This window comes from Diadema antillarum, unplaced genomic scaffold, assembly GCF_040938485.1.
Source record: "Diadema antillarum isolate AM-2024a unplaced genomic scaffold, OU_Dant_1.0 seq00000347_RagTag, whole genome shotgun sequence".
Taxonomy (NCBI): Eukaryota; Metazoa; Echinodermata; class Echinoidea; order Diadematoida; family Diadematidae; genus Diadema; species Diadema antillarum.
Window position 1 is genome coordinate 202,012 of NW_027271357.1, and position 14,529 is coordinate 216,540.

Consider the following 14,529-nt stretch of genomic DNA (forward strand, 5'->3'; position numbering starts at 1 on the left):
ATGAAAGCATTGAGAGTATTGAGAATTGGGATAGACTTCAGAGTTGTTCACTGAACTGCAACGGGTCAATACTTCTTTCCCCCATTCTAGTGATTTTTTTTTGTAGGTTGATTTCACTCTCTTTTCTTGGTTTCTGAATAATTTTGTTTCTTTTTTTCCCCTCATTTTTCAGTGTATTCTAGTACAAAATGTACCTTTGCCTTTATTATACAGCATTTCTCACGTTTCCTTTCACACCTTGAGTTAATAAATGCTTTAAGAAACAAGAAACCGTAGCTGTACAATGTATATCCTGTGAAGCATACATGTTATTTTAATCATATTGATTTGGATGATGTAGACTAAATTTTAACTGATTTGTAGCTCACTGAGAACAATAAACATGTAAAGAGTTGTATCTGCATTCCTATGAGGAGAGCTAGAACTAATTATTCACGCAAATTTCAATTTTCACTAGAAGTGCTATGTCAGGAAAAGTATTAGCAGCTCATCCCGTTAAAACTTTCCACGACAACAAACATGTGGTTCTCAATTAATCCTAAGAACCTTTTCAATAAATTGAAAACACATAGGCTGCCTATATAACATTTTAGTTGCAACAAATTTGGTTTAATCAAGGAGCTCTTTGGTTTAATGTTGTAATAGTACACAGTATAATATGTAATGCGTAGTTCCAACTATCAAGAGATATTTAGAGTCGGAGGGAACAAACTGTGTAGAAAGTCAAATACTGGCACTTACTCAGAACCCTTAAAATACCCTGTAGTGCATTTCTATAGATATCATTATGTCAGCCGGGCTCAATAAACACTTTTACAGGACATGTATAGAGTTTTGGTTTTTTTTCTTCAAGATATACTGAAACAAAAGCATATAGGGATATCGCGTTCATATCCACTTGCGATAATCATCGATGTTGTTATAACAACACAAACCATATTTACTCTGTATGATTTTCAAAACTTTGAAAATCCCCTGGACATTATCACATATCTTCAAGAGTTGGGCACTCGGCTGCAAAGAGTTGTCTCGCATATTGATACATTCTGTATGTTCAAACATGTAGGTATGTTAGCAAAGAAAAAAATCTACATCTACTTTGAGTGGAAGTAAGAGAATTATACCTGACCACTCATATTCAGTGATGTCTTTTACACACAAGCTCTTTGTTATAAGACTATGCGTGTATTAAAAATTTCAACAAAGCTCCCATGGGGAAAATGTACATGAATATATTAAAGAGTATCTTATGAGGAATAACATCACATAGGTAAGAAAGAAGAGGTTTACAAAGTCTGATTTGAGACTAGCCTGTCGAGGATAACTAAAGGAATGTTGGTGGATATGAAGGACGGATATACAACGTACAGAAATCAAACACAGCATGATCGTCACACTAGAAAAGATTTTCTAATTAAATAGGCCTATGCGATTTATTGAAAAACGAGCGTCTAATGATACAGGATATGCTTTTGGCACTGATGACGTCATCTAGATGACAAAACTGACATTCGGACGGATTAATGCCGATTCATTTCCCCTTCTCATCGTCGTCGCTCAAATCTAGCGATGACAAGTCGTCGTCGTCGATGTTGAAGTCGGTGATGCCAAGCCGGGCATTCTCCCTTTCATCTTCGCTGGCTTCATCTGAAACTTCACTAATTGCGTCTGGTTTCAAGAGGGAGAGAGAGAAAAACAAAACAAAACAAAACAAAACAAAACAAAAAACAAAACAAAAATGAGTAAATAGCCGGTAACTCAACTGGTAATGCCATGTTAGGATAAACAAATCAGTCATTTTGGTGAGTAACCAACACCGTGCAAGAGAACATATACTGTATAACATAAGGCGAGTCAAACATACCACTGGATGATCTATCCTGATTTGTATCATTTCAAATGTAGAATGGCTGAACACTTTATTTATATGTATTTTTTCTGTTTATAATTCTATGCATTTCTGGTTCGTTTCAAAGTTTACAAGGCGCTTATTCAGTGAACTTGTATTGGTTTGTTGAAATAAGGTGTGTTGGATGGTACCAGCAATATTGGATGGGACCAGGTAGGCCTACTTGTTGGATGCCCCCCCCCCCCCACACACACACACACGCACGCACGCACACACACACTCGGGTGGCCAACCATACATGATTATAATGCTTGTTCCACATTCTTGGAAATGCCCCTTTTAAGGATACAAATGGCATAGGATTCTGACCCCCTCTTGGGGCTAGATGTGACAAATGGAATCAGAATGCAATGCTCGTAACTCACCCATATCCTGAGTGGCTTTGAGAAGACGTCGTGCTGATCCTAGAACATTTCGCACCTTGACCTGTTTGGTCCGCCCACCTATAGGACGATACAGAAACATATAGAGGACAGTCATTCAGGTAACCAATATACTAAAAAAAATCGTTTCTGTTTCTGCATTGCGACAAAAAAAGACTGTTGATACTTGAGATTAACAAACTCATTATAACTCGCGATAAAAGCACTTGGTCATTCGATAATGAAGCAATATGTTATGGAAACTTTCTGTCATTGATCACGAACTTATGTTCTGTCACTCTAACTTCGTATTTACAATTCTACACAGTGTAAAACTGAATGGTCACAATTCTTTGGTTAATAGGGGAAAAGACAGAGTTTCATAACTGTTTGAACTGCCTCAAAATTGAATATCTAAAAGTTCAGTTTTCTCTTACCTCCGTCTTCACTTGATTCATGGAGCTCGACAATATCCTTGCCTTCGACGAGCGCCCCCTTTGTGCTTTGCAGGAGGGAGTCCTCCAGACCGGCACCGGTGTTTGGTTTTAGAATCAGTTCAAACTTTTTGATATTCTTCACCCATCTCGCGAATCGCGAAAACTTTTTGTCCCCAGAATTTTGCTGTGGTGCCTTCTTGGTCGTCGGGAGTTCCTTGAGAGTCTTGTCGTACCGATCTTCGTATATATTGTCAGGCAGGCCGTAGGCAACACTGTTTCTTTTCAAACGGTCTGTTTCCACACTCCGCCATGACACGTATTGTCGTGAAAACCGTTTCACCTGTTCCTCGTCGAATCGATCTCTAATGTGCTTCAAGGCTTGATATTGTTTGACGATACTCTCGCTCTTACGCCTCTCTAGTTCCTGTGCCTGTCGTACCCTATCGTCATGAATCTTTTCCTGAGCATTTTCCACCTTCTTCAGGAAGATCACCTGTCGCTGCAGTTTGAATCGTTGATTGTTGTAGACCGAGTTGTAGAATTTTTGCCGCGCGAGCGTCTTTTTAGTGATGATGACTGGTCGCCTCTTAAACGGTTTCTTGGCACCATCCTTTGTCTTTGCCCCTGACGATGCGTTGCTCGCGTGGCTTCTTCGAGATGTTGTTGACGTTTTGGTGTCTTTCGTGGCTGCAGTCACCGCGCTAATCTCGCTTTGCTCACCATCGTCGTTGGCGGCGACGAATTCTCCGCTGGCGGTGAAGTGTCCGTGTTTGGTCTGTCGTCTTAGGAGCGGTGGCTTTCGCTTCGTAACATCGGACTTCGATCTCGCGTTCACACGATGAGTCGATCTATCTCGAGTATCAGAAGTCCGCAAAGGAGAGCTCCTAGCTATGGCTCCTACGGAGATTGAGCTCTCTGTTTTAGCCTTGTTGAGAGTTTGTTTGTCGATACCATGTGCATCGGAATGTACCGTAGGGTTACCGTCTTTTTTCGGTTTTAACTTTTCTCTCTTCTTTTCTAGAGCTACCTGAGGACGTTTACTTTCAGACACATGTTTGGGAGGTGTCGATTTGGTTTGCGTATCATCAATTGCTGATGACTTCGTTTTAACTTGGGCAGTTGAAGACGTTTTCGTGTGTGGCTTCACTGATATAGTAGCTGTCTTTTCTGGAACTGAGTCAATTTTCTCCGGTTTATCGCGATTTGATAAATGTTTGTGTCGAGCCTCATGCGCCGTCTTTTCGTTGTTTATCGCTCTTTGAGGTTTTTCATTCTCGAGTGAAGTAATTTTAATCTCTTTCTTTTTTGGTGATACTGCACCATCATTGGCATGGTGAATTTCTGCTTTCTTTGACGCTTTGGGTAACCTGAAATGATATATAAAGTAATGTAAGAAATTCATGTAACATAACGCCAACACAATACGCGATTTACTTGAGATATACTCTCCGTGAAATTGATTTGTATAAGACTACATGTATTTTCTAGATATAAGTTTTATGGCAAATGTCTACCTGAAAAAAAGAGCTATTCATCGATAATCAGAGTTCGCCGTTGAAGGTGGACTGGCTGTTAGTACCCAGTAAAGCTTTATAAGCTCTAAGTATAAATCTATCTCACGAAGGAATATCATCTCTACTTTACTTTGATTTCTACAATCTGCTTCATATGACGATTTATGAACAAACAAAGAAGAATTGAAACCGTAAACTCACTTCTCTTTGTCACGGGTAGTAGTGGCATTCACCGAGGTTTCGTCATTGGACACTGGCTTATCCGTTTTCGTTCCGCGATCTCTCGGCCTGCTATGGTCGAGTGGTACGGATGGACTGTCACTGGATGAATCTGAACTCACTGCTGAAGAAAAACGTGAGGATAAGTGGTAACTGCTGACTTTCTGCAATGCTGAAACGCAACTTCAAAGAATACGGACTGCGAAGAATTTGGTTGCTCAATGTTTAGGTACTGGTAAATGCGTTTAAATATTTTGACTATAATAAGCCACTCTTATATTAGACCAAAGTGTCTTTCAAAATCTATTACTTTTGTTAGAAATGCATATGAAAAATTTTCCTGAGTTTCTATTTGTTTGCTTCGAGAGATTAGAAAAAAATATTATACATCATTATAATATTGTCCGCAATGCCACATAGTTAATGTGATACTGTGAGATTTTGTAATTGCTTGATTGCCGAATAATGTGTCTCATTCTTGACTGCATCCTTCTGTTTCACATTCCGAAAAGGTTCTGTAGACCTTCGGAGATGAGAGATAGAAAGGATCAAGAGGACGAGAGGCAGAAGGCACGGACCAGCTGAAGAACAACCATGGCCTGAAGCAGGTTCCGTGCTAAAATAAAATAAACTGAACTAAAGAAGAAAGGGAAAAGCATAGACAGTGGCTCTAAAGAAAAAACAGGAGCAGACGAAAGAGGAGAAGAATATAAGGGGAAAGGGGTATATAACGATGCCATGAAGTAAAGGAAGATGGACGTATAGGAAAACAATCATCCATAGAGTGAGATCACATTTGTACTTCATTGACTGACGCTGAATGTTACTTGATATAAGGATAAAAGCACTTGTTCAGATGATGCTATGATTGCATTAAAACAAACATGTGGTGATTGAATCTGCAATGTAGCTGGTTAGGGGTATCAAGCATCGTGATATTTACCTCCATTGACGAGCGTGTTAAGCTTGGGGAGTCGGGGAGGGGTACCACCCTTGTCAATCAGAGCTGCACCGTCAGACGATTGTTTGTCGTGGTCGTTAGGGGCGGGCTTTGAGGGAGGGGCGGAACTTACGGTCCTGCTGGGACCTGCACATGCAAAGATTATTAAATGTTTCTGAATATCGTATGATTGTTATCATATATTATATAGGAGGGGTATGACTAGTTAGTTCTACTCACTACTATCATGCGACCATGCACTGTTTGTGTTTGGGTCTCAATCGTCACACTAGTAGAAAACTCGTGTCCGTTGAAAAGAGCTGCGAAAATCTTATTATATCGAGGTAACATTGGACATACTGCTAAACTCTCACAACAACCGTGTCGATGTCTGGTCGATTTCGCTCATGTATTCCTAGTTTGATATCTCTGTTGTTTTTTTCATGTTTGATTTTCCTGATGAGAGAAAAATGCCATGCCGCAGTTCAAAGTTGTTACAGTGATATATCGAGTAATGAATGATAATTATGATATTCACGTTTAGTGAATGGCAAACTGCAAGAATCTGTATTCCATTACATGTATGGGGGGAAACACATACCTGTGCTAAACAAGCGGTATTATTATGTATATCATTAAATAATTGAGGCATAAAATGTGGCTGTGTACATGCGTGTGAGGTAAGGAGGCACTCACCGTCCGAATCTTCGCGCCTTGACAGCGAGGGGACACTACCGAGTCGTGCGTCGACTCGCTGCTCGCAGCTTTGGCTTTTCGACGAGTAAGGCGTGAAGGCTGCTCCCACGTCTCGTAGACAGCGGGAAGCTGTATGGACGATGGATGATGAGGGCGCTTCTTCTCTTGGACCGATTTCCATTTCACGGTTCTCGCCTCCTTGTAACCTAGCAACGGATTGAAAGAGAAGGAAAGACATGGATAATTAATTAAGTGATTGGTCACATAAATATGATAACCCAAATCATCATGTCACACACATGTATTACGACTATGATTCTTTACCATCACAGTTTTGTTTTTCATATCCGTACATACAGCCGTCTGTCATTTCAAACTATTTGGATGGAATTGGAAACAAATTGGATGGAAGTAGCTCTTCATATTTTCTTTGTTTGTTTTTTGACAGCACATAGCAATTGATATGAAAATCTTTTATTCCCCATTGCTGCTGATACGCTTTCGATGTTTTGTTTTGTAGTGGTATTTGAATTCTATTCCTTCGAAGAGATGTTTTCTTGTTAATGGCCTGAAATGACACAATCAATCTTTCATTATGGAAACGTCCAGAATGACTGTCATACAATTTCATCATGCGATGAGTATCATTGCTTGTTGTTTTTGTCAATCTTTTGTCAATGTCTGTATTTCCTTCATGCTCTGTATGTAATATTTCTTTATGTGTGATATGTGGGTATTTTTGTGTATTTTGCTATGTTTTTCCGTTATATTGTATATGACCGGACTTGCAGAATAACAGCCACTGGCTGAGCAAGTTCATTTTATTACCGTGTGAGAAATAAGAAATGAAAATGAGTGAATGAAAGATTGAACCAAGTGCAACATGCGAACAAAAATGATAAAGTAAACAAAAGTAAACCAAAATATGCCACATATCATGACATGATTTCAGGACAAAATGCAATGATAAAACATCTGAAGGTTCACAATGTTTCTGATCTTACGCGAGTCAATTAACAAATTGCAGTGTCTCACGCCCTTGGGTGTAGGCAGCTATTATGCATTCTACCTTCCTTTACGATTCTTTTGAATAACACAAACCATTAGTTAGTTCCACCCTTTCTGTTTGTTTCTTTGATTGTTGAGGCAGAAAGCAGAGAGGAAGAGGAGAGAGAGTTGGGGGAGATGGGGTATATATTCCCATTGACCAACGCTTGTTTTAATTGACCTTCTGGGCAAAACAAGCTGTGCCATGGACGCGAAGAAGTTGTTTGTTGACATTGTTCTACTTGCATGACGTGGACCTCTGTGGCAAGTCCACGGCCATCTAGCACACAATATTGATTGATATTGACACAAGCTATGCTGCCTTTTCTGAGTCTATTGCTAGACGACAGAAACGCTCGCACGCCTCTAATTGCCATTTCACGTCAAACATTCAATGTTTGATGTACTAAGTTACAGAGAGCGGAAGTCTCCTCTCTGGGTTATAGATGATTTCTAACTAAATATCAGCGGATAATATTTCTAAGTCAGTCATTGCAACATAGCCTAATATCAATCATGTCAATTGATAGCTCAGTTTATGCCAAGATGTGAACCAGTTTATGCCAACATGCAAATATATACAATTGAGATATGCAGGGGAATTTAATCACTCCCAAAGTGTGACGGAAAACATCCAAAAAGTAGGAATAAAAGACTGTTTGGACGCCTATCTACTTGGGATCGTTTGCTTTGTCTTCATTTGTTTCGCACGCAATTAGTATAATTTGCAAAGCAAACAATACCAGAAGGAATAAGTGCTTGCAGCTATTAGCTCTTCTGTCCCGCCTTTGTCTCCTGGAGCGGTTGGTCGATCACTAAGAAATCAGGAGGTACCACGATAAAATGCCTCGATGTGTTGTGAAATGCTATAACGTGGTAAAGTTTGTCAGAAGCAGCCCTTCAGAAGCGTTACTGGCGCAACGGGAAGCGTGACAAGTGCAGAAAATTCTTACTGCAGGACCAATATAAGGCACTCGAGAGCCCTCTCCCTCCTTAACAATCCAAAACTTTCTCTCTACACACTACCTATACGCACGTAAATCTCACCCTAGCACCATTCCTCTGAGAGCCAGATAGATGAAAGAGGTTAAATATAAAGTTATGCGTGAAGAGAAAACTGACATTCGTCTTTCACTTTTCCTCATCTTCGTTTTACTCATTCTTCTCTTTTTTTCTCTGTCTCTTCCTCCTTCTCCTCCTCCGTCTATATTGCTTGTTAGCCAACTTTGTTGTTCATTTCTGTGTATCGTCTTTGTTGTTCATTTCTGTGTATCTATCACAATGCATGTTGCTCACGGTGCAGCTGCAATACAACTCTTATAATTTCCATTCGGATTGCAAGGGGTGAGAAAAAAAAAATCAATTGTACTCACAACAATCATCAAATTCTATGTATCACGGCAGTTGATTTACAAGAAAAAAAAAATATATATTGTATTTGTAAGCTGACTATTCAAGGTAACATGAATAGCCGGCGGCTCCACACAAACCTGAGTCACTCATAGCGAGACATGACCCTCCTTGAGCAGAATCACCATTGATACGTTGTCATAGTGACGAGATGTTTCAAGTAGTTGTCGTCTGCTGCTCAATTGTAATCCCTTGCACGTGATACATTGCACGTACGATAAGCAATATTCCGTTGTCACCCTTAGAACACATACTTTGAATGATATATTTCTTTCGATGAAGCATGTAACCTGGTTTGCCGACTTATCAAGAAGGGAGGGTTATAAATGAGGTCCATAAAAAAGAAGACAGTGACAGACGGCACTTAAGATGCCCATAGCTACAAGTTGGACAGAGACAAAAATCATAGTTACCTTGTAATGTTCGTTAATATTTAAAGATAACATAATTGCTTTCATGTTGTGAAAGCAATATGCAAAAAGATTGAATGAAACAACCAAAGCGTAGACGCAGTCCCATTCGTGCCTTAATCACAACACAATTTCCGCAACGAAAACACCGTCTGAAATAAAATGTATTCATTCCTATAGACGGTGTTTACAGTTAACATGCATTCAGACGTGTAAGATCTATAAAGACATTTTAGATGCCTGATGGTTAGTCAAATTAGGTCCCGTGATGTTTACGACGAATTTTCATCTAACGACTTCCTTCGTGAAGAGCAACATGTGTTTGCTACCAGAATGGGGAGTGTGCTTCTTATTTGTGTATTTCTCAGAAACCTCGCAGCTTACACACTCTTACACATTCTTCAATAACTTTTCTATGATTGCGTCAACAGAATGGGGCAGAGCGGGTTGATAGATATCTATCAACCCGCTCTGGAATGGGGCATCGAATTAAAAAAAAACAACAACAACTACCATCCTTGAATGAAGTTGAGCTCTTTGTTACAGCATTTTGATGAACAGGTAATACATGTATACTGATATAAGCAATATTGACAGGCAAATAAACAAGGCCCGGTTAACAAGGAGATGTGATTCCGTGAGAAAAGATGGCTGCAGTAAGGGAAAGAAGAGTACATCAGGAAGTATCAATGCAGATTTAATAATGATACTCATCAATCAGGTGGCACGGATATATCTTATACGTTCAATAAACGTAGCAAGCCAGCCTTGGATTTTCACTGGTTTTTATGACTCTCGTCATTAATTTACTTCAGTTTTTCCAACAATTCCTGATATTCTAGTATATTATTCACATTTCTGACCACTGACTACAAACGTCACGTAATTTTCAAGGAACAATTCTCATGAGAAAATTGTAAATTTCATACGAGATCCCTCTGTAGTTGCCAAGAAGGCAACATCTTAGAAGAGCGAGTGGTATCTAGTATTGAGCTTAGAATTCTTCTGCGTCCAAGTGGAGACGATATAATTAACAAGGCATATAACAAAGACTCTACATACCATGACATGTCTGATGTTTGGGACCAATGACCATGAGCATCAAAACGTAAGATATGTTTTTATCAACGGCAGTTGAGAATTGAAATAAAAAGGCCTTTGCCAGACGGGACTTGCCAGAAAACACTACGATAGTTCCTCCACGGGAACCAAAATAGAAGTCTGGCCCCTAGGCCAGGCTCCATACAGAATACACACTTAAGATTATTGTTTGTGGGATTTGAGCATTTCTAAAGAGTGCACGACATTTCTTTGGATTCGGTGAGATTCTAGAAGATTTTCTACTGCAGATTGCTTTTCCTTTTGTTTGTCATACATACGTGCGATTGGCATGAGAGAAGATGAAGGTTTTCTTTCATGCCAACGAGTAGTTCAATGGATTCAGCTGGTTGCCAGTACTTTTGTTTTCTTCTGTTTCGTTTTATTTTATTCCACTTCTTTTTCTTTTTTCTTTTTTGTCCTTGCCAAGCAACGCCACATGGCGGGTGATGTTAAGCATGATTCCCAACGTTGAATATACACCAGACCTCTCTTCCGCTTTTAAACACACAGTTTCTTGTTCGGTTGGTAGTACTTCAGTGAAAAAAAAAATCTTATTATGCATGGTTTCAAAGGACGAAAAAAGCAATGTGTTCGGTAAAGAAAAAATCTCCACAACCCAAACTTTTGATTGTACCCGATATACATCCAATATACAGAAAGTGCAAAGTTAAGACTGCTGAATTTGTAAAATTGAGCGTTCTGTACGGAGAGGCAGACAAACAACATAATGAAGACATTGAAATCACATAGACTGGCGTTTGTTTGGGGAGCGTGGTTACAATTATGTTAACTTGCTGTCCGCTTTTATTGAGTAAAATTGTACTGTTTCGATCCCGAACGGAGGATAAAAATAACAAAAACTAACGAAATAAAAAAGAGACTATGCAAGGTCATTTGTGCTAGCTGTTTGGTACTTAAAACAAGGAAATTAATCAATGTCATGTGAGTTTGAACAGTTTTCACATTGACAAGAAAAATTGTGTTTCTTGATCGACTCGGTCTGTCCGTTCTGCATACAACTTTGTATGAAAAGTTATTTATTGTAATCATCCAACTCATTTACGCGTTGCGTCAAATGGCAGTTACAGTATATATTACTTTAAATGTGAATAGGTGGAGCCATCTCGAATCCGTAACTATCATAGTATTACTATGTGATTGTTATGGAGTATTTTATTGTGCTATAGGAAAACAGAAAAGAGAGTTGTCAGCTTTTCGGCATGTTCAAGGCCTAACCATTCGGGCACAAAAAACGCTGCTCGGATTACCCGTGTGAGCTTTAATTACCTGCATGGTTACGAATGAAAGGGGAGGCGCACAATATGAGAGTTAAATTGTGCCCTTAATTGTTAATTATCTTTTGTACCTCGTAATCAGCAGCTCTCATCGTTGGGGGAGGGGGAGGGGCATATACTGCAATGCATGTATCCTTCGAACGACTATTGAATTACTTTTTTTAAAATCTCTCTCTGTTTTAATCGGATCATGAGGCATCTTTATTTCTTCAAACATCAGACTCATCTAAAGCAAGTGTTGCAGCAGGTATTGGAGATTGGAAATCAAGGAACAATATAAACGAATGATAGAAAAGACATGTACGTTGCTCTTTGAGCTGGACATAAAGATTCTGAGCGGTTTTCTGTAAGTGGATTGAGCACCATTTTTTTTTCTAAATGAACGGGGGATTAGCTCTTTGGCCCCTACACGGTATATCCTGTATTCTTCTGACTACCCCACTTTTCTAGCTTTCCTCTCTTTTTCTCTTCATTTATTGCCTTCTTTTTATTCTCTCGTATTCCCTTTTGGAAAGACTTCATTTCCTGCCCCCCTCTTCTCTGTACATGACAATCAGACACGTCAACACACAGATTTACATTCGTGAGTTGTTTACATGACTATAATTGAACATGAATCAATCAAAAGAGTATTATAATGTAGGTCTATGTTCCCAAATCTGGCATGTAATCCTCAAAGGACACTTCGGACTTCGGATATTGGTATTGTTTTAAGTTTACGAATCTAAAGCACGCCGAAAGGTGGAGACCACCTCAATACCCATTGCAACGTTACCTCGGTAAATGCATGTTGGCCTCATCCCTCGCCGTCCCCATGAGGTCTGGGTGCGTCATGCTGGTGGGCTTACTGTCGTGTTGTCCTTGCATTTAGTATTGACTTCATCACAGTCTTCATATCGGTAGGTACGAATGTAATAAACGTCCTTCACAAGCACAAGTTGGCTTCAAAATCTTAAAAGTGTGGGAAGGCGTGTTTTGTCAAATCATCACGCAGGCTCCTGAATTAATGTCACAACTTTATCTCACTTCGACTTAGTACATTGTTAGAAATACAACAACTAACAAACTTAATTCCGAGTTGAATGCCCATGTCCAAAGAATGTGGTCATGGTAGCTTCAAAGGCTTATGCCCTGTGGCTTTTCGGATGAGAACATTTCAGAAGGATAGTTAAGAAGTTATTGATTGGTGCAAAATGAAGGCATCCGATCTCGTGAACCAGCAATACACAGAAAAGCCAGCATAGCCAACAGTCCTTCAGTGTCTCTCTGATCTCTAATGCTCTTCGATCTTATAGATCATGCACAAAAAAGGTACAAGAGACAAATTTCGACTAGTTTGTAGTCTGCGAAATAATGTACGTTCTGTTGCCAAGGATTTCTACTTCTCTCTCTAGAGCACTGAGCCACATTCTGTCCGTCTCCACCAAGCTGGTTGAGTCAATTTGAATCAGCTTCAATCAGTTTTCTGCAGGCAAATATAGCCGCGAATAGAGTTCAAAGTCTATGATTTTTGACAAACGATAAGTTATATGCAAAAAAAACCCTCTTTTTTATCTACTCTCACACGGAAAGCTAGATTATGTTCAGTCATCAGTGCCTATTAGACTCCCACATGAAATTTGCAAATATTTAGACATTGAATTTTGTGAATATTTTGGTCAACTAAAATCGATTCTGAAAGTTGTACACTCATGCAGAAAGTTTTGCAATATCGTTTTGATTGCGCCAGTACATGCGATAAAGAGTATATGATATAGAAATATCTGAACAAAATAATCACTTTCGCACAAAAGTTATATGCCTCAGACTATATTAGTGATTTAAATGTTAAGCTCTTGAATGGACGGACAAATAGATTCATGACAGGTCAACAAACGTTGAAGAAAATAAGTCGACGTCATTTAATAATCACGACGCGCAAAAACATCGAAACTGTTGATATGTTTGCTCAGTTGACTTGGCAATATTCTACCATTTAGGGTAAGAGGTTTCCCTGATATGTTGCTGCAAAGTTTGCAGTAATCCTAAAGGTCTGTACTGGGTATGACAGCCCAGATTATATTTTCTCTTCTAAAAGTCATTAGATATCCAGTATTTTAGACGATGTGCTGCAGTCGTCCCACATTCCTAAATCCTACTTTGACTTATCAAAAGTCCAAATGTTGGGTTCGCCGTTGAAACATCACATTTTGATTCTCCTAGCGCAGATTGTGCAACACCTGCAGGCAATCCCAGTCGTGACGACATCGTCTGCTGTATCTCCCTTTGTCTAAGTCGTACAATTTCCTGGGATGTAAGGATAAAACTTGATACAAACACGTCTAATACATCCAAACTTGCAGGTAATAACATGTAGCGCTAAGCAGTTTGAAGATGCACAGTAGGTTGTCCGTCCCGCAGTCGAAAAGTCAGCAAATTAAGTTAAGTCCAACGATTTCCGTACACTTGACCTTGCCTATAGATCCAGTCCAATTGGCTATCCATTATACACATAGCTCCATCACAGTGTGGTTCAACGTTGTCTGGTTGGTGACGAACAAGTCTTTTCTGGGGAATGCAGGACTTTCAGAAGAAAAAAAGGGGAACACAAATCGATCGCACCAGTGTTTGCAAGATCCTTCAGAGCGTGACGAAGAGCAAATGTCATCTTTTCACAAACTGCTTCAAAGGGAGGTAAAAGCGCCACATGTTGGCTGATAATACTAGCTGGTATAGCTACTGTTAGAGACTATGGCAACGAGCGGTGGAGTCCGTGATTGTTTACGGTGCTTGAAAGCATCGCTTCTCTCGCTTGAATGACTGTAAAGTGTGCGCGGTCGCCGCAAAATTCTGAAAAGCTGCTATACAACTTTGTCAATTGTTGTATTTGCACACATGCATTTGGCATGTCATGTATTTATACCAAGGAGGTACTAGGCAAGTACCTCCTTGTTTATACATATACACACACAAACGCACATATACACTATATGCATATATATGTATGGTAACTGATGTGCAGCCTCGTGGATATAAAGCAATACAAAATGACAGAACATAAAGAAAAAAGAGTATCTGGCAATTGTGAGTAAGTATAGGAGCGAAGGAACTGTCTTACGTTGCTAGGATACAGCACGCTGGTAGAGCAGAAATGCAAGCTATACAACCTCTCTTACTCGTTATTCTTCTTCCCTTTTACACATTAACACA

General features: G+C 39.5%; 1 pseudogene; it reads right to left on the reverse strand.

Moving 5' to 3' along the window:
• Positions 1 to 1,319: 1,319 nt before the first annotated feature.
• Positions 1,320 to 14,529, reverse strand: part of LOC139730984 (uncharacterized) — a 28,353-nt pseudogene continuing 15,143 nt past the window's right edge.